General features: G+C 35.8%; 1 protein-coding gene across 1 annotated transcript in view; it reads left to right on the forward strand.

The window, feature by feature from the left end:
• LOC134671231 (semaphorin-2A) overlaps positions 1-22,283 on the forward strand; it is a 433,155-nt gene that overhangs the window by 190,795 nt on the left and 220,077 nt on the right. The window contains exon 2 of the mRNA XM_063529030.1: positions 15,633-15,668. The gene's annotated coding sequence lies outside the window, so the exon portion shown is untranslated. The remainder of the gene's footprint in view (positions 1-15,632; positions 15,669-22,283) is intronic.

Raw genomic sequence — 22,283 nt, forward strand, 5'->3', positions numbered from 1 at the left:
AACGCCTAATCTAATCACTGAGTATATAGCATTAGTTAAGTACTTAGTCCCAATAAATTATGAAACTTTCATCTGTCGTAATACACACATGTCAATACGTCTGTCTGTGTATTTATATTCCAAGCATTCAAACGAATTCTTAGTTGGTAACATTAAACCATTAACCGATTACCAATTCATCGGCAAAGGCTCCGCTCCAGGCAATAAACACACGAACACTGCCAAATGATCCCCGAAATTGATTTTCGCATTTCGAACGCGCATTCCAACGGCTTCAGTCTACCGTGTGCAGAGTGACACGTGGGTTATCTTTTGCAAATTCACCCGTTCCGAAACTATATTGTTTCAAAAACAGTTTCACTTAGCTACTAGCATTCAATTCGGTTTAGTTTTGTTGTAGACGGCAACGTGATCGAGCGTTTGTTTACGCTATTTGTGAGGTTTCTTTGAACTTACATGTTTGTAACATGTTTAAGACTGACAAATAATATAAACTGTAAATAGCTTTCTTTTTGCTAATTGTATATTATGCCACCAGTGCCTTTTGGTGAAGGTTTAGACACATATATTTGATTCAACACTATTAATCAATCAATATTAACATCAATTACCATCTAATCAATTACCTATTTCAAGTTTTTAAATGCAATGCTGGTCATAGAAAAATATAATTTGTTTGACATATTTAAAATTATGTATTACGCAACCAAGTGGTGTCAGGGAGCTGGCCGCTGAAACCCCGAAAATCCTAATACTGACAATCCTAGGTCAAAACTTCAATCTCGTGACCACACCTCGCTTAAGTATTGCACCAGTGCGCCATCTACGGTTTTTATTATTTATTTGTTTTTCTGTTAGCCATGCTGTACTGGGCACTCACGCTCCAGAGGGGAATCAATAATCCCATAACACACATCCTTCAAAATCCATTTATGATATATCACATAAACCAGTCCACAGGCTATTTTATTTATTCCTACCCAAAGACAGAAAGGGAGATCAAATAGCCTTTGTCCTCCCCTCTTTACTTATTCAAACAAAATTACATATGCCTGCTTCTGGATCGCCATTGCCCGAAATTTTACGCGTCGGAGATAGTGTCATGAATATAAATCTATCGTAAAGGACACCGCGGAGAGGCCAGCCCAGTTTACGGTATAGCTCACTTTGCATTCTTTGTACAGCGGCCCTTTATGGTCGCTTTATAGACTTGGGTCCTTTTGCATAAAGCCTCAGTGCTGTAAGTTGTTTTCGAAGCTTGCCTAGCCTTCACGTCACTCGAAGCTGAATATGTGGCTACTTAAGATCCGTAGCCGTGACATTATGTATGTTTTGTAATAAGGTTTACGAGCTGTCAGTTAACAGTGTGGGCGATGGTAGGTACTGTTGTAGGAATAGGGTGTAAGAAATGTGAAAATATAAAATTATGTAAAGTAGCTATAGAATAAATAATTATTTACGTAAACTAAAACTTGTCATATTAATAATTACTTAAGTAAGGTTAGTTCATGTTACCATGCCTTTAGCTTAGTTCAAATACAACTAAACGTTTTAAAAATAATACATTTATTATTGACATTTTGTACATCTCAACCTGAAAAACACCTGAACGTGTTAATCCCAAATTATATGGGAAATCTTATCCATTACAAAATATATCTTGAATAAACAGAAGAGAAATAATTATATTTTTGACATTGATGCAAAGGAGATCGTCGATTTTGGGCCCAGAGAAAAACCATCACGTATATGGTACAGACTATTACAGTAATTATATACGCATTTTATTACTGATAAAGATATAATATTGAGTAAAAATTAAACGGGAATTAGAAATACATAATTAAAATACTTTATATTATTCATTTCCGTAAATCAATGTATAATGTTACCAAAAGCCTTGCCGTCGTCAACATCTTTATTAGCATTAACATAAAGCTCAACTTCACACAAACCGTGAGGTTTTTCACTAAATAGTTATATATTCTCATTGCATTAAACTATGGGTGTGTAGCCATAAGTCATAGCTGACATAATTCCGTTTCGATACTATTCAAAATATCAGTAGTGTCATTCATTATTTATTTAATACAGTGAGTAAATCTAATACGGGCGATAAATTAAATCAGACATAGTATTCATTAGTGTAATCATGAAGTAAAAGGTTTTTTTGAGTTGCAGTTCATTACGACCCCATAATTAATTTTTTTTAAATTTCTCAGCAGCAATGTACTGTAAACATGGTTGCGGTACCGAAATGTCAAATGTTCATTAGCAATACAACAATAGCATTTACAAACTTACCTATCTGGAGGAACATTCACAATACATGTTAGCATTACACTGCGTTTAATGTTTTGTAGATATTTTGGTAGATAAAAGTACTACTAGGCGTGTTAAAAGATATTAAATCTTATTTATTTATCATGTTTATCAACAAGAAACTGACTTCATTTTAATCAGTCACGATGACAGCACTTGACGTGATTATTTTTAATCTGAGCAATAGACAAGCACCTTTGATAGCACACCCTTTTTGAAAATTCATCTAATATCAGTATCTCATAAGTGATTATTGTGTATTCATTTCGTATTTAATTTGCCTGATTTTTTATACCACGATGGCGGAAAATAAGCATACGGCCCGCCTAATAGTTGTACAGTTATTACCAAAATTATTTCGAGAATTAACTAAACCGTCTAAACACCACAAAACTTGGTTGGTACCTACATTGTGTGAAAACGTGGCAATCTCTTTGGTGGAATTGCAAGTTTCTTATTTTATTTCAACTCAGATTTGACAATGTCAGTCGTTCGATTCAAAAGTAATCGTATGTTATAAAAATGCCTCGTTTAACAACTTTTACTTCTCCTGAATTAATGGACATGATTTTAATTTACGGTGAAACACTACAAAATGGTCATCGAGCACTAGCTGTGTACAGAGAGCGATTCCCTCATCGGGTTGTACCAAGAAACGCTCGAGTAATTGTGTTTTTTAGTTTTCTTTTTTAGTTGGTTTTCTTTAGGTAAGTATTTCAGCAACTTCAGTACATTTCAGTTGTAATTTAAATGGGTCGTTATTAAAATAAATTATTGCATTAATAAGATTTTTTGATTTAATTTGATTTTAAACTAGGTAGTAATTTCGTCTGATAAAAAACATCATACTTATTTATTATTTACCCACTCATGACAGTTAATGACATTACATACGCAATAGGAGTTTTTGAAAGTAATTGTCAACGAGCGTTTAACGTGAGTGTGTTTGCATTACATTGCGGGCTGAATTATTTTGTATGGACAAAATTATTGTTGCAACTTTAAGTAAATGTTATCTAATTACCTTTACTTTGTCCTATACTAACCACCGTTAAGAGATTCGCCCGTATTAGATTTACTCACTGTATAAACCTACTTTTAAATTCCAATACGACTGTAAAAATGCCTAATTAAAATAAGTAGTTAAGAAATATACTAATTAGACTTTATATTCAGTTACATACTTTGAAGATTTAAAAATCGAGTTCAGAATATGACGATATCATACTACTTTTATAACGAAACGCAACCATTTTTATCAATCTGTCAAACATTTTCAAGTAACGCCAACCTTAACTTTACTTCATTGAAAGAAGATTTAAAATGGTCAGATGTCTATCTGTTTACTCTCCGTAGAAGTAACAATGAACTTCCGAACAAGATCAAAATATAACTATTTATTGAATGAAGACACGATTTCAGTTTCATTAACATGTCAGAATTTGTCTATTTTCTTTTAAAAAGCCATAAAACTTTTACAGAATAGTGTGAGTAGTATACGCTTTTGACCGCTTTTGTATATAAAAGTTTTTCTTGTCATGTTCAAGTTTTTATTGCAGGATTTCTCAAAATTCCCGTTATATTTCGTGATTCTGTTTTTATCATCATGATCTAACAATTATAACGATTAATTTCGTATATATATTACATGTATACGTTCAATTTGCGAGTGGGCCCAAACGCCCTAAGAAAATCGACGATCTCCTTTATAGTGTACCTAATTTTTACATAAAATTAAAAATACGAAATCTTAATATTTTAGGCCTAAATATGTAAAGATTCTACAGGTTTCTTCACAATTATACTAGTTCATCTAAAACGAGACCTATGTAAGCAATGCGAATCGAGCTCAGTACTGGAAGTTGGCGAGTGTCTCTCTTGATGCCTCGCTTACGACGACGGACACCGGGCCGTATAAACAGGCGGAGTTTACCTTTACACCTTGTTTATTGAAGCTGGACAATGGTCAATGTACAATTGTACAGTCAGTAGCAGAAGTTGCTAAGCGGGCGAGGTGTTCAAAATGGTCTTGACGTGACTTTATTTTTAAGAGAATAAGAGCGTGACAAGGTAATTTTGAACACCTCGCCCGCTTAACTACTTCTGCTGCTGACTGTAGAAGTCTTGGTTTTAGCGTTTATGTTTTGTCGAAGTTCGTATTAGTGCATAGAACGTTTCATATACATATCATTTGATATATCCTTACTAGTTACTCATTTTACGGTATAGAAGAACACGATGAGGAGACTGGTATAGTCAAACGAAGCTATTTTTTTAATTCGCCGTTTAAAAAATATATACTTAACCAAAACCTACTTACCATGAAGGATTGATAAACTTTTTTGCAAAATATATTTTTCTCTCTTGTCTTCTCAGTCTCATGACAAGAAAATACAAGACATACTAAAAATACAATTTAGATCTGATATAGTAAACTAGGTTTGTATTTATTAAATATTAGGATTTTTATTCACTATATAAGTAACTGAAAAACAGTGGCAGTCGTACGTACACTGGCATATTTTAGGAACATACGAAGTGCTAGTAATAGTTGGCGATTATGTGAAATTGTGCTCTGCTTGCAAATGGAAACGTTTCTGTTCAATTTAGTTTCAAATTCAGATCTTTGCCAATTAAGCTTCTAAACGCTTGCTAAGTGAACCAGCTCAATTTACCAGCCGATAAATAGAGGAAAGTAACAAGGTGCTGCTCAAGCCCCGATGTTTAGCGCCCACAGACAAAACATCCTCTAGACTGAGCATAGTCGCGCTACCCCCGCTGCCACGCATACGGCAATTTTACTCCATGTTCGAGTCGAAAGTGTCTTTGTGTGACGTCCGTGAACTCGTTCGTCGTTTGAACGGACCAATCACGGCACGGGACTTCGCTCACCTCGTCCCGCGCACCCCCGCATTTTTGGCAGCATCGGTTGCATGAAATAATTGCTCTAAACTACGTCTAGAGGATTCCTAGTCTATGTTAGCGCCTGAAGCGATCTCTGTTAACTATTAATCCTATTTTCTCTTCCCGGAGATAACGAAACTCATTTAAGATATCTCGCGATCGCTCCTTTCAGGCGTTTTGGGGTGCAGCCGTGAGAGCGCACAGCGGTGCCCGTGGAGCCGACTTTATGCAAACGATCGATTATAATAATGTTGGATTTATACAGACTCGCGGTTTAATGGGGGTGTTATTTAGTTGTCAAATGACTCTTGCTGCTGTGGCCATTTTTTTGATGTGTTTACTTTCATCGGAGATGTATGTTTTAAAGAAAATTTCTTTGACTGCGTGTTATTTATACAAACTACCTAATTTTTTTGTGCACCCGAAAAATTTTTGCAGATGAAGATTTTATCTTGATGATTCTGTAACGCGGTAAATGTTGCCAGTCATCTGTAAAATGGTACATACCTAAATAATACATGTAATAAAGCATATAATATCCTATGACCAGTTAAATGACGACAACACTATTGTTGTCACTATTGTTGTGGCAAATTATCTCATTACCTATCTAATATAGTAGTCGTATCGTCGTCGATAAGTTGATTTTGTGGGTGTAAAAATTTTGATTGTAGCTATCTATAATCAATATTTTATATAGATAGCTATAATCAAAATTTTTACACCACCAAAATCAATTTATCGACGACGATACGACTGTGTATATGAGATAATGAGATAATTAAAATGATCCTTTAGCCTCCATATCACCCCTGTGCTTTAATACGTATTCCGTCTTAAGAGACCAAAGGTTTCTCTTTATGTTTAATAAAGTTTTCTTCAAAGTATCCTTAATTGAAAATTCAAATTTATGCATAAGCTCTGATTGTAGCGGGATTGCCAGGCCAAGACAAGGCCGTTTAAGATATTCAAGCCTTCCCTTGAGCGCGTTTTGGACAAATTACGCTAATGTCTATAGGTTTTTAAATAGTATGCCGTTTTAAGCAAATTTCGCAAAGCTGCGGTGATAGGATGTCGTTTAGAAGGAAAGGGGGTTGCGTCGGCAAATTTTTAACGTTGCGGTTGTTATATTATGAATCAAAGGCTCCACACAAAAATAACGTAGATATAGGTAGAATAGAAAACACGAAATGCCTTTTAGATTGAACTTTAATTCTGGTTATCATCCTTTCTTGACAAAAATTGAATTTTTTTTAGATTGCAAATATCAAACCAAGTATCAAAAAAATAAAAGCTTGTAAAAATAGCAACTATTAGTATTAAAATACAACTGCTGTGCAAAATATTCCCATATAAACATATTTTAAAATGAACCATCATTAAAACAATATAGTAATTCGTTAAAATAATCCTGCCTTCATTGACAGTATCAACCTATCAACTCTGGTAAACTCAATTTACAGTTCTGTCAACTTGTCAGTTTCTAACTCCAACATTCTGCCCTTCACTTTCAAAATGGTATAACCGGCTCGATTTACCGTTATAATACCACCTTCTGGGAAAATTGAGCACCTAATGAACCAATCAGTCAATATCATAACCCATTTTAAGCAGTTTGAGTAATTATCCGTAATTATAGGCGATTAAGGAGCTTCGATTCACAGTGGATTAAAGTTCTTGAGAATTAAACGTCTAAGCCTATAAGAAAGTGAAACTTTTAACTCGCTAAGTTATTTAAGTTTCACTTGCTTGGAGCTATAATTAGGTTAGAAGCCACATTTACATTCGCATTGGAAACTTCAAATAATGAATATTACTTGGGTGTTTAAATATATTATTTTAGTATCATGTGTACGAAAGCGGCTAAAAATCTACTAATACATTTTCACCAAAATTTTGACTTAGGTGAATTTGGTTTTATGTATATTTCTCTCATTTTTCGTTACCTTCTTTTGTATGAATCAACTGAAAGAAAATCAACTACGTAAATTTGTATGAGTAGTCGTAAGTTTCACTTTGTGTTGATTTTGTTATTAAAGTGAATGTGTGTTTTTCTTTCCTTCCAGCCATATTCGAACAATGAGATACGTCAAATACTAGATATTGAAACGATATGGAATAGATATGTCAGTGTCAAACAAGTGTCAAAAGTGACGTTTTTGTTTGAAGAAATGTCAATTTTGACACTTGTTTGACACTGACATATCTAATCCATATCGTTTCAATATCTAGTATTTGAAGCATCTCATTGTTCATCGGTAACAACTAAGAAACTATATTTTTTTTTGAATAAATATTTCTTATTCCGTAATAACTGAAGCTGGGCTATGACCGCGAAAATCGAAGTTCGCAAATTGCGGGCATTTTTCTCTGTCACTCTAATTACGTCTTCATTTGAGTAAAAGAGAAAGATCACCGCAATTTGCGAATTTCGGTTTTCGCGGTAGCCCCTCTGAGCTGCCTTGAGGTGTAAACGTACGTAATTTGCATAGAGTTGTCTTTTCTCCGTATATGGCGCTCGTAGCATGCTACGACGAGCTACGTCAAATTACGTTAAAGTGCTACGAACGGCGGTAGCGGTACGATGCGAAGCAGGGTGAGTGTCGGTGAGGCGATATCTATTTTTATTTCTATCCATCGAAACAAATATATTTTTTACATAGGGAACTACTTGAAATAAAGGATCATGTCAATATAACAACTTTTATTTGATTACGTACAATTTAGTTGTAAAAGTTATCAGGCGTCTCGTTATTACCCATCTTTGCTTAAAAGGGTGTGTTAATAGTATTATTCGTGTAGCCTTTGACGCTTGATAATTAAACTTTACTACTTTAAAGTGACATTCCATTTCCAACTGCAGCTGCAATACTGTTCATTTCACTATGGAAACGCGTCGCTGTCATTGTCAATTTCCATAGTAAAATGAACAGTATTGCAGCTGCAGTTGGAAATGGAATGTCACTCTTACGATGAAAACTTTATCTATAGATCGCTCGTTCTGATCTAGCTCGAAGGACCTGTGTTGGTGCCCGTTAGATTATAACGAAGCGTTAAAAACATGAGCAATTACATCATTTTATTTACAGAAAAAAGTTAAAGCATTGACGAGAGAAAATACAGAAAAAGTATATTTATTTATTTATTTAAATAAATATACTTTTTCTTTATTGCACAGTAAAAAATATACAGTGACAAAAGGCGGACTTAATGCTACACGGCATTCTAAAATAATATAATGTATAATGTATATAGTATAATGTGTCTTCTAAAGAGGCTGTCAACTACACTCCTCCATAGACTTGATTACAAGTACTTATTACACAATTTTAAAGTACTTAAATCATCACATAAACAAAATCATCAAAATATCCAATCACGCTTCAACTTTAACTAAGATTCAAAGCAATAAAGTCTCTCTATAATTCATTTAATTTTAGAACGAGGCGCGTCCAATGGGGCATGAGTGAAACAAATCGCCGTTTAATGATAATTTAGCGGAGTTACAAAATATCTGGTGGGGGGTGGGGGGTGTGACAATCGCTATCTCGCGATGTTCCCTCTTCCGCACATAAATAATCGGCCGACAGTTATTTCATAACGCCGGAACTTTGATAGGACGAGGCTACGTGTGTTTCCGGTGCGATAATACCTACCTACGATAGTCCGAGGAACGGCCGTGAATTAGATATGCCATCGAGTGTGAACAGGCTTTTTTTTATACAGGTTTATTCGTGGAAAATGGGAAGAGACTTACTTATATCGCCAAAGTTGACTGGGCCCGTGAGTCTACTTAAGCGTAACTAACCACGGAAATGAACTTCAAACTATCAGAAGAAGTTATATATACTGTATTTATTCTTTTAGAAATTATATCAATGGTAATTGTGTATTGTCATATCAAAATTTCTTCAAATACAAGGTTTAATAAAAAAACACGATCTTGCTGTTTAAGATTTTTTAAATGTAATATGAAGCAAGCGAGCAAACGAGCCGCCTGATCGTAAGCAGTCATGACAACATCAGAGAAGACACTTAAGCAAATACATTACCAACCTGTGAGACGCACCGTGCATTCGGCTGGGGCAGCGGCTGAATTAGCGGCGGCTCGGAAGCGAAAGAAGTATGCGGTGTTAGGGAACTACCTTTTTATCCCTCTTGCTGTGGAAACCACTGGCTGTTGGTGTGCTGAGGCCAAGACTTTTATTGGGGAAGTGGGCAGGCGTATGAGAGAGAGTGGTCATGACCCTCGGTCCGGGTCGTTCCTTATGCAAAGGTTGTCCATCGCGGTTCAACGTAGCAACGCGGCGAGCGTGATGGGCTCTTTTGCATCTGGAGGGGCCCGGGGCGAATTTTGTGAATAGTTTTTGTGTTAGTTAGTTGTTAACTTGTTAGTATAGGTTAAGATTTTTGTGATTTTGTAATTTTAAGTTATAGTGTAGTAAATAAAGGTAGTGGACCCCGCAGTAATTCCTCAGCCAGAAAAGGCTTTACAGTATGATAAAGTATCAATAAATAAAAAGTATTGTATAATTTTCCAAAGAATAATAATAATAGTATTTAAGTAAATACCTAAAGTCTTAAATCGTTAATATCTTTTTACGGAAAATTGCTCCGTTTAAACTTTCTTCTCCGGACATGTTCATGTAACGTATTGCAACAATATATGAAATATCAAAAAAAAATCCCCGCAGGAATACCAATATTAACAAAATATAATTTTTTGGCGTGGCTTGGACCGGAAAATTGCTCAGTCTAATTTTTTCACTGGAATGCCATTTTATTGCCGATTTATACATAAAAATTGAAAATCTAAAAAATTTACCATGTAACCATACTTTTTTTCAGAAATTGCCTTTTTACTCGCTGTGGAAAATTTCTCTATCCATTTTATTTATTGAATTAAGTTCACAGTTTTCTTTCCATTCAACTATAAAAACATCCAAAAAAATAACGAGCGTATTCAAAACTAAACATATCGGGAGCAGTGTATAGGGAGCGGGGTGTACAAGGGATGACAGTTCTTTTGGATATTTTGGATTTAAGTATACAGGGTGAAATTTAAATCACTGGCCATATTCATTCCCGGCACTAGGTTACACTTAAGGAATCTATTTAGCGAAAAAAAAGAGTACACTTTTTTTTAATTTTCATTTTTCAATTTTTAAATATTTTCCACGAGTCGTGGTCACCCTATTACCACAAATGTAAACAAACCTAATAGTAGGTTTTAACAACAACATCAGCAAAACCCTTATCTGACCTTCACTAAACCTTATAATCGTTGCAATAGGGTCCACCCAGTTAGTGTTGGCGATGGTAGGCAGGTTTATCAATTTCGAGGGTAGTCTAAACTAAACCATTCCGCGCTAGCGGTAAACATAACGGTAAGCATAAATGATTAGTCACTCGTCACTCGCCAACCTTATAATAACAATCGCGCGCGTACTAAGGTTAAAAAAAATGTTTTCGAACCGGGAATATTACGAAATGGTACGGTGTTATTTATTAAGTGGTGAGTGTTTACGTGGTGCACAAAGATTATACGAAATGGAATCCGTTCCACGCCTTTGCAGACAAGGATTGAATCCAAGAGTACCATCTCTTGGGACTTTCGTTAATTGCGTCGATTTTTAATCAAATGTACGTAAGTTGATTCAATTTTTTAAATACGCCTGAATGCAAAGATTCCTGACCTAGTTTTTACTCATTGTTTTTAAGCCACGGACGTTTTGTTAATAATCATTAGTCAGAAATAACATTTTAGATTAAAAATGGGTTGCCTTTGCATTTTGACGGTTCTAAGCCCGTTAATATGAAAGGAAAAATTAGCAACTTATGTAGGTAATCTCGTTGCAATAGGGTTCATAATTGGTGACGCGATTGCAAACAGCGGGAGGGGCGAGGTGTCAATAACCTTAACTGATAAGAGAGAAGCGGGTGTAGTGGGTAGTTGTCGGTTCACCATAACGTACGAGGTTTTTAGGACAACTTGATGATGAGTTATTTCGAAAAAAATGTACTGAGCGGTATTAAAAGAAAAAACACGTGTTTAATATTTTTTCGAGTTCTTTCGGTTGTTTCAATTTGGCCAGTGAATTAAATTTCACCCTGTATACGTGACTACTTAGTATATATTTAAAAAGAAATCAGGCTGAGAAATTTTCCACTCTCAGTTTTTTATAGTTCTAAAATACATAACCTTGGGTATGCATTTTTTTTTGGATTTTCTTACCCACTACGCCAAATTATATTCTAAGATCATATAAGAAGGAAAAAATGGCAGAGCAATTTTCCGATGAAAATGAGCGCCAAAAAAGGAATTATCGTAAAAAAAATGTTTGAAAAAAATGTTCATGTTTGACAAAAGTTTTAGATTTTTTTCTAGTATCACATACTGATACAAATAACTTATTTGGTAAAATAATTTTGGACGGAGGAATTACTCGGTTCAATATATAAACAGATTTGTATTTTTACGTATAAATACCTAACTTAGGAGTGGTTTTTTTTTTGGATAATTTTATGTTAGTTTCGGCTCATACTATACAATAACCAAGCAAAATTTCATCGACTGAGAAATTAATGCATAGTAGTAGTAGTAGTAAACGAAGCAAGTTGTTGTATGGAGACCATACAACAACTTGCTTCGTTTACTACACTATTAGTTATAAATTTAGTTGGGATTTATTATGTATTGTATCATTGTTCTGCATTTATTAATAATATTGTATTGTATCTAATTTAATTGACTCAATAAATGTACGTAGGTAGAAAAAAAAACCTGTGAGAACCCTAAATAGGTACCAGCTTCTTGAAGAACCCCATGTCATACCTCAAAAGGTAGCTCATTCCACAGTCAATATATTTTGTTAATTTCCAACTTGATTAAGTATTGACATAAAACGCCATCTCCTGGACTACAAAGGCAGTTAAAACGTTAAACACTTTATCTTAAAGGCCCTTGTTAGCTAAATTGTTTTAATTAAAGTCGTAGTATTTTTACTTAAACTAAGAGACTAAAAGCGCTTTCAACGTGGCAGGTGTGGGGTAGACTTTGCAGCTTAATTCCTTTGGCCTTTGTCGTTAATTTTTCCGACATGTCTGTAGCAGTTATAAAAGCTAAAATAATTTAATAAAGGCGTTATATCTTCCCCGGGTCACGTAAGTGGGCGCTTCGGAGGGAAAATTACATTTTGTTTGGCCACGTTCGCCGCCGCGACATGGGACAACTCAGTTAGTGTTCAGGATTCTTGTTGATTCTCTCGTACCTCGATCTCTTTATAGGTTTTGTTGAATCACGATGTTTTATTGGTATCTCTTGTTGTGTTACTTGTGTTGGAAAATAAAATTGTTGGTTAATTTATTTTATAATTGTGTTCCAAATCAGGCACAAGCGGCAATTGTATATAATTCAAACTCGGGCTAAAATAATAACATTTGTTATCAGTTTCAGGTAGATACATTAAATAGAAAAATAAACTAACGTATCTATAAAATAAAACTAATAGTAAATAATATTAAAATACATCTAAGTTTCCTCTTTGGTGGTGGAGTTTTCCCCTCATCTAATCGAAGGTTAGCTGGAAGAGATCCCTTATAGGGATAAGTTTGCCTTTGTACTTCCATTACTGTAATTTATTTTTGTAAACCTGTGTTGTGTACAATAAAGTGATTACTACTACTACTACTACTACTACTAAGAAATTCGGTCCCTTTGGCATGATGCCGAGGCCGCTGGCAGCATTTCTCCGCTGTATTGCAATGCTAATACGTTGAGCGTACTGAAGATTCGGTTACAGGTGAAGTTGATTAGCCTTTTTGATAAAGGCTAAAATTAAAATTAGACAAAGATCTCTTGGACACAATGGATTTTATTCACTACATTACTTAAACTACACGTCTTGAACTCTGTTGTTTTGAAAAGCAATTAGTTCTTTGTTATTGATTTTATCTTATGTACCTGCTCTTAGCTTGAGTCCCTCAACTACACTTCAATCCTTTAATTGCCTTTTAAATCCAGCACAAACACTCGCCCCTCTTCCATTCTGTTTTGACACATGTTTAAAATTTCCCACGTACGCATTATTTCGACATTAACAAAGTTGCTTTCGCAACTTTGCAACGGGTTCTGAAAACGAAACAAAATGCGGGAAACGTTAATTTTACCCGTGCTAATGACATACGACAGCGGACACGTGACAGACCGTCTGTAAAATTTAGGTTTTACCCAAGGGAAAGATCGCCAGACCTTGGATAAGGGATTTTAGGGAAATCTCTTACTTTGGATTTTATTTTGCAGTCAAAAAAGAAGCTAGTAATATACTCGTAAGGATATAGATAGATTAGAATAGAATCATTTAAATTGTTACGTATCGTTTACGTACCTATTTATATGGTAAACAAAATACGATGTACTTATAGATAGATAAAATCTGATATTATCTATTTGTTATTTATAATGTTTCACTTGAGATTGATGTTTTAATTTTACTTTTTCAATACCTAAACAACTGTCTCAAATTAAATTTGTAAGATAGGCTTTAGTTATCGGTATGTTTAGTAGGTATAATTATAGATATACGTATAGCTATAATGATTAATGATAGGTATGTGCGTGGCATTTGATTGTCCTGCTTGGCTGTGACTATAGGTAGGTAGTCAGTGAGAAACGCGATTTACATATCTCACATCGCACAAACAAATTGCAACTACGGCTCTCTTAATATTATATTCCCGTATAAAATGATAAAGAAAATTTAATAAAAATAACACAAAGTTAATAAATTCTGCACAATCCTCAACCAGTTGTGAACATGCCTATCAGGCTTTTATTCTAACAATAGTACCGCCGTTATTCCAAATTTGATCAAAACCAGTGACCGCAAACAAGTAGGCGGTTGTGAAATGATGCGTGGCTTTGCAATAAATAAATAGCGTAACTTTCTTAAGCTCATATCTTAACTAAAACACTCATTGAAAAACTATCCTTGTTTGTTACAAGAAACGACATACTTTTCATTGAGACTCAAAATCGAGAAGCAAGGTTTAACAGTTCAAAAGCTACCTTCGAACTTTGATGTGGCAACGCGATGCGAGAAAATTTCCCTATTACGGGTTTAATTCGCGGAAACGCGTACTTAACGTATGTAAGTACTCGTAATATGTATTTATTTACCCCCTTTATTTATTCATAAAACTTTACGGGTTTTTTAGTTAAATTATGTTTTACCCCTTTCTTACAAATACATAAGTCAAAATAACAGATAAAGACAAGCGATTATTAGTTAATCAAGGTTTGTATCGCATTTATGAATAAGGGGGTTAGGCTCTGTGGTATAACCCATCAGTACCCAAACATTTTTGATTAGTCCATAAAACACAAAAAAATGCCTTATTTATTATTATATGTATTTGATGCCTTACCGAGGACCGAATGTAGCTCAGATGAAGGAACAGAACGGCATAAATAAATCTCCACAAGGAACCCCACCCAGGTCAAACAGCGCGATTGATATAGAGTTCATGTAATTATAGTACCTTTTAGACAACGACCTTTTAACTGCGCATGTCGCTTGTCACTCAGACATTTTAATTTCTTATCATCAGCGCTATACATATTTTTATTTAGAAATGTATTCTTGTCATTAAACAGTATTACAACTAGTTCCAGAAGATACTAATTGCCCAAATCACTATCAATTTTCTGAATTGTAATACGTTGTAATTGCAGGTAACAAAACATTTAATAATCTGTGTAGGAAGTTTGGGAAAGCGTCACGTAGCGTCCCACGCTACGGGCAGTCGCCGATTAATGCTCGTAACATAGACTAGGAATCCTCTAGACGGAGCTTAGAGCAATTATTTCATGAAATCGATGCTGCCAAAAATACGGGGTGCGCGGGACGAGGTGAGCGAGTCCCTTGCCGTGATTGGTCCGTTCAAAGCCACGGACGTCACACAAACTGCCGTATTCGAACTTCAAGATATTCACAAGAGACGACACGTACTAGATCCATTCTAGATACGTTATAGTTTAGATATCAACTAGTTCTCTTTTGCAGCGCAAATGTCAAATGTTAGATCTTTAACATATCGTTATCGTATCTTGGTGATGCCTAAAAGATACGGTAGTTTTACTCCATGTTGAAAGATGTCTATTTCAAAATCCGAATCAGGCCCACAGACACTTTCGACTCGAACATGGAGTAAACCTACCGTATGCGTAGCAGAGGGGGTAGCGCTACTATGCTCAGTCTCGAGGATGATTTGTCTGCGGCTCGTAATAATTCCTAACCGTAAATAATAATTTGGTCAATTTTCCCTATAACAACAATTTCGGTTGCGTGCTCAAAGTTTTTATTACAATTTTATTGTTATTTAGGCGTGTTTGTTCCTTGTTTCAGATTACATTGGAGGTTTTAAAGGAGCCGGGCGTTAATGTGAGTTGCTAAATTTCCCTTTAATTTATAATAGGAAAGTGTAATTGAAATTCTCCCTTTTTCTGCGTGCAGGAAGGAACAAACTTAAGAGAAACAATCTAATATATTGTACGCTTTGTATTCACTTCGTACACAAATTTTCATTTGTGAGTACACAGATTACGTTTATTCGCTAACTTTATTTGTTAAGTACATGGATAAAAATGTACTAACCTCTTTATTACATTTCTTTTGTTAATTTAACAACGGAGCTTTGTATTCTTTCGTATACATTACATTTTGCTACCGTATATTAATTTGACACGCCTTTGTTTTTGTTTTGACGACATTGTTTATTTGGAAAACTCGTGTCGCTAGTTAAGCATATTTTATTAGCAAATGATTTACCGAGACCTTAATAAGTAGGATTCAGTACATACTAGCATAACACACTGATTAAAATAAATTATGTTATGTTATGTTATGTTTATTATTGATCATCATGAGACTTTACAAGATTTCACTTTAAATATACCTAAATGGATTAACAAGATAATTTTGAGAAAGCTCAAAGCTTCTACGAAATATCTCTTCACATAGGTAATTACATTAAGCCAATTTCTTAGTGAGTACTGTACCTATATGTGGGCATTAAATATTCAAGCTGTTTGAATTACACCAGTCTATATAAATCCTTCATAACTGTAATTTAAAGTCATACCCCAATAACAAAGTTTCCCGTTGCGAACTGTCTCGTAATGACAAAATCCCAAAGCAGATAGGTACACGGCGTAATGGGAAACAAAGCTAGCGGCCACCGGAACTTTTTAGAGAGGGAAATTCGAGTCAACCGGAAGGTAGCCCCAAACTATGAGCGTTAAGAAACTTTTATGAGCGGGCGGCCCATTTAACCGCGAGTCAAGAGCTAATCCGCACTACCGGGCAGCGCTACAACGCACCTGAGACCTGGCTTTTTATTTCCCGTTCGCATTCCCACCTAATTTCGCGCACCGCAGAGGCTGCAGAGGTGGGCTGAACTTTGTCGGGCGTCATAAATTTATTTAACGGCCCGAAGGCAATAAGAGGCGGAGTGTAAAAAGAAAAATACGATACCAACGTGCCTAGCCGTTATTGCAATTAAACAGAGGAAGTAAATCTTTCAATACGAGCGGCGAACGCTCGCCTCCCGGTTTCCTGCTTTAATTTATCGCTTTGTTTTAGTCAGTGGATCGTCCCATTGACGGATTGCTGTGTGTTTGATTAAAAAACGCAACTTAATCTTTGCCACCCCTTTCGGTCCGTGTCTGCAGACACGGTGTAGGCTGTAGGCTGCATCGGGCGAATCCGCTCCTTGTACCCGCCCCGTTGATATTAAGTACTTCGCATTCGTTAAACAAGATAAACACTTTTTTATGCTTTTCTTGTTTCGTTTACGGATACTGTAAGAGTAAAACCAGTTTAATTATCAACTATCTACAAATACGGAGTTTTTAATCGTTACAGTGAAACATAGGGACCTAATTATGACAGATGAAGTGTCCCGTTTTTGGGTAATTTTTCAGTATTTGCCTGAACCTCTCCAGCGATGTCAATGTCCTATAGCATACCAGCATATTATTTTTTCGTGTTGATTTATTCCAGGTGGATGAGTCCGTTTCTCTTTGACGGAGACGCTCGGTACACGGTTTTTACCAACGAAATTACGAAATCAGCTAAAACGATTTCGTCCGTCGCTATGAAAATGTCATAGGTCCAAATTATTCGTTTGAAGAGTTTCTGGCAAATAATTTTGAGAGAACGTTTTCTTTGACTGAATTCATGAATATTTAAGCAACACCTAATATTCTTGAAGGCCGGAGGCTCAGTGCGTAGATATTACTTATCCACTCTCAGATCTTTAAGTTTAGATCAAGTATGTAAATTCGTAATAATAGTAGTATATTTAGTAAGTAAGTAGCTACAGTTACAATAAAAGCAACATTCAGATATCGTTCATGTACGCAAGAATGATCATTTATGAACTCGCGAGTTAGCAACTTCATAAATGCATTCAAAACTTGTAGCTCGACACGATACGCCCAGCGCTGTTTACATCCCCCTCAGAGCCTCGTGAGTAATACGCAAAATTTCTGCGGTAATAGGAAAATGAAGGAACGAGTGTTAAATTCAAATTGCTTAATGGTTCGTAAGCAGGCATTTCATTTTCCATTCGAATTGTTGCGTAATTTACTACTGCGTGCGCGTACGGAGGGCCTTTTGTTTGCCAAAGCTGGAAAAATTCCATGGTTTTTATTAAAAGTTGGGAATGCCGGTCGTGTCATTTCCATGGGCAGGTCGTGATGTATTGCCGTGTTAACCCCGCAAATTGGGAAAATTAAAGGTTTCATGAGAAAATATTTACGTATAGGCAATTAAAAGTACAAAGCACAATGAGCAATAATAAAAAGGCACTCAGCACTATAACTGTTTTTAGACATCAAGTTTGCCCGACGATATAAAATCAATTATATTTATTCAAAGCGATTTGAAGCATAAAAATACAACAGCAATCAATCGAAACCAATCAAAACCGTCATCCGTAAAAATTATACAGATAACACACAATATTTCAATTAGGTACGCGACAATGGTACGGTGGACACAAAAATGGTTGAAATATTCATGACGCAGGTATCGATTCACTGCATGACTATCCTGCGGTCACGAAGCCCGTGAAAGATGGTATCGGAGACCGCGCCCGCTTACGTGATATGATGGAAATACCGTACGAGCCCTGCGAATAGATAATGTGGGGGGATCGTTTTAATAGTCGAATATTGAGATCTCAATCAGTTAGATTAGTTTTTGTGAGGCGTGTTCTGGAATTCAATGCTTTATGGTTAAATCTAATCACAAATTGAGGACTAAACTGAAGTATAACTGATCTTTTCCAGCAATTTACTTTAAATGGCTTAACACAACATCTTTATATTAGTTAGGATTATAACGCGAAACGTTAGGATATGACTATTATTACACATTGCAATTACGCTATACTCATATAAACCGTACAAATAGAAGAGTTAAAATTATCGGCCACCTGCTATGACACGATCACTTCATCAGAAACATCATAGAAGGGAAAATAAATGGAAGGAGGGGGAGGGGAAGATCAAGGAAAAATTATTTGAGCCAAGTAAAGGAGCATGACTTGTAGGGGCCGTGTCGTACCAGGACACTAAAGGGCTGGCTTCGGACCGACCAAGGTGGAGACAACTTCATCACACTGGACCGACAAGAGCTCTTAAACTGAATGTTGATGAAACAGTGTAAATAGATTTGTTTACAATAAACGGGTAGAGAATATTTTTACGATCAAGTGTCATGAATACTGCAGTGTTCCGAATGCGTCGTGGATATACAAGAACAATGGACTCCATTTAGCGGAAACTATCACCATAACTGGATGTGTCATAAACCCAATCAACACTATAATCGATAAGAATCTAATCGTGTCAGTTAAACAAACTTGACGCCTATCCAATTATGCTACAGGAATCGGCCATGTCCGATATGATAACATTACACCGTACATGAATCACTATAATGTAATGCCGATATCCGATTGGTTAAACTCAATTACGCCAACTCGAGCTATTACCGGCTGATATACGGGTACATTGTGTCCTGCTTTATACGTACTTGGGCTCTATTGTCTCAGTTAATTGTCTGCTAAGTAGCAGTAATTGTGAAATGAAAGTTCCGTGAAATCTTCAACTGTATTTTGGTTATTTTGTCGAGACGCGGAGCGACTGCTAGTACTCGATTAAGCGTTGTCTACACACAGAGCTTTTAAAGTACCTAGTTCAATTCAATTTATACTATTTAAATTGAATTCAGTTAATAAACTACATATACAAATTTTAGAAGAAAACCTAAATCTCTTCTTCGTCGTTATCCTCACAGCTGAGGGTCGTGACCACCATAAGTAGCTCTGTCTATAAGAAACCTAAGTAAAACCGTGTAAAACATGAACTCAGTTTTCTGGTCTTAATTTTACTTAGCGCAGTTTCTGATTTAAAATACAAAGTTTTAACTTTGTTTTAAATACTAAGACTAGATGAAAAGTTAATTATAGATTAATTATTTATAATAAATTATCTCCAGTGTATTTAATACCTACATAGTAAATTATTTCCTTTCTGGTGTCAATTTAGCGAGTAATTTACTACAATATCTCATTATACTATACCAACGTCATGTTTACACCAGTCTACGATGCAAACTCATTACCTATTGCTTATTCAATGACATTAATAGGCATATAATTGAATCTCTTTCTACTTAGTTTAATTTTTGGTTGGTTTTTAATTCTACTGTGTCTAAAAATAACACAGATAAAATTATAATTGAAAACTAAATACTACTAAATTAAAAAACTGGTAGGCGATATCCATCGATCCGAACATTTTAAACCCCGAGATTGCAACCAAAAATTTTTGAGTATATGTGTAGTCTAATATCCAATATCCTTCCTGGAATATTCAATTAAGATATTTTTTAGAACTGCATGTTTTACAAAAGTCACATTTTGTGTCTGAAATTATACATTTATGAAACTGTCGGTTTTCCAATGAGCAAGCATTGCGGTTCGATTGTATTCAATAACCTGTTCATCACAAACCCTGGGATGGGATTGTTCCGATCCAGCCGCAGAATTAGTGGAATAGGTCCGACGGCAAACAACGCAGGTACGGATTCGCCTGTGTACTTTAATAATGTCAATGTTGAAATCTGTTATGTCCATTTCTGGCAGGCGCATCAAGTAAACACATTACTCAATTAGTTGCAATTTGATGTTCTGTTTAGGGGATGCACCCGACGTTTTTGATCTGTTCGAGATTGCAGGGAACTGTTGAATGAAAGAGCGCACGATCGGTCAATGTGGACAATCTTAGGAAAAGCTATTGTCCAGGCCGACGTTTCGGCCAATCTACTGATTATGACTGTATCTACTTGTCCGCCATTTGGTAGATATCTGACCATGCACTGCTTGTTTATAAATTATTAAATAACACATTTATGGCAACGAACTTTTATCGATGTGATGTGAACATGATACTTTGCATACCTACGCATGACGCCAGATCTACTACTAATCGCTCACTTGTTTTTCTCGACAATTATTTATAATTGAAAAACTTCATTGAAATCCCACAAGGTCTATAAATTAGTTATAAATCATCCCACGAAGTTCACCCGTTAGTCGATGAAATCGCAAAAACCGTCAATATCATTTAGCACTCCGAATCCCCCGCTGTCCTCGGCTCGGTAGCATTACAACTGATAAGGGAAGGGTGAACGCACTCGTGCGTCCAGGGCTGTTATTCCAACCCTTACTGAGCTCAAGCGAGTCCAACGATAAGGCAAAATAAGTGCGCTCTCCCCAAACGGGCATTTCTATTTAAAGTTGTACCCTCGAGGTTTTCTCAGGTCCTCTTACATTTTTTGCGATCTATTCTTAAGACGAATTACCTATTTATTGGCAAATGTTGTTTTATATTGCAATATATTACATTGGCACATCATTTATTAAGTTAAATGAAGAATAAATCACTTTTTTTTACTTAAAATCCAGCTTTTAGAAATGCTAAAATCACCCTGTAGTATTTACAATAGTTGTTACGGATCGGGGTTAAAGTTACATCGGTCTGCGGTCCACCAGACTCACCTACGTTTAGTAGGCAAAGAGGAATACACCGCCAGGGCCCTTATTCATAATGCCCAACTTCACCACACGATAGACCAGCATAAAATTGACAAGTGATTACGCGTACTCATAACGAAATGGGAGAGCAAGTTATTCTAGGGACAGAACAAAATGCTACACGAATAAATAGGCAGGTACAGTGAAGGGGCACAGGCCGAGGGGGCACGAATCAAGAATACCAACGTGATTAATGGATGCCGAGTGGTACGATAATGATAATGACCCGTCTGCGACTGCATCATCAGATTCAATGCATGACGCAGCTTAGGTTTGCAGAATTTGTAGTGGGGCCCGACCGCTGATGCGCATATTCCACATGTCGTTCCTATGCACATTGTACATTTCGTACGTACATTGTGTTCATAGTGAATATTTCAAGAATTTAGGTACACGTTGGTACCAAAATTACCTACGTTAGACAAGCCGTAGTACAAGGTCATTGTACTTATCTTTCTTTAGGAGTTGTATGGGTAGGTAAAGAGGTTAATTGTTTTAAAAATAGGCATGTCGGTCAGAATCGCGTTCTAAAATATCTGTAAAAATATCTGTTGATCACGAAAGTTCACGACGCGAGGGGTCTAACCTCGCGTCGTGAACTTTCGTGATCAACAGATATTTTAAATTTATTTTAAATAAAAATGAGTAAACACTAATTAGTAGATGTTTTGCCTGAACATAATTGTTCTTGCAGATACAGCAAATTATATAAGTATGTAGATACAAAGTAAACAAAACTCGAAAGCGTTTTTATTAATCTGTGTTTCCGCTGTCGTATCACAGCGCTGAGTGATTCGATGGGTTACCGCATCAGTATTTGCATAGTTCGCGTGCGAATGCCTAATGAGAACGCAAAAATTGTCTATCACCAGGCAGCGGATTTCGCAATT

Source organism: Cydia fagiglandana, chromosome 15 (assembly GCF_963556715.1).
Source record: "Cydia fagiglandana chromosome 15, ilCydFagi1.1, whole genome shotgun sequence".
In the NCBI taxonomy this organism is placed as follows: Eukaryota; Metazoa; Arthropoda; class Insecta; order Lepidoptera; family Tortricidae; genus Cydia; species Cydia fagiglandana.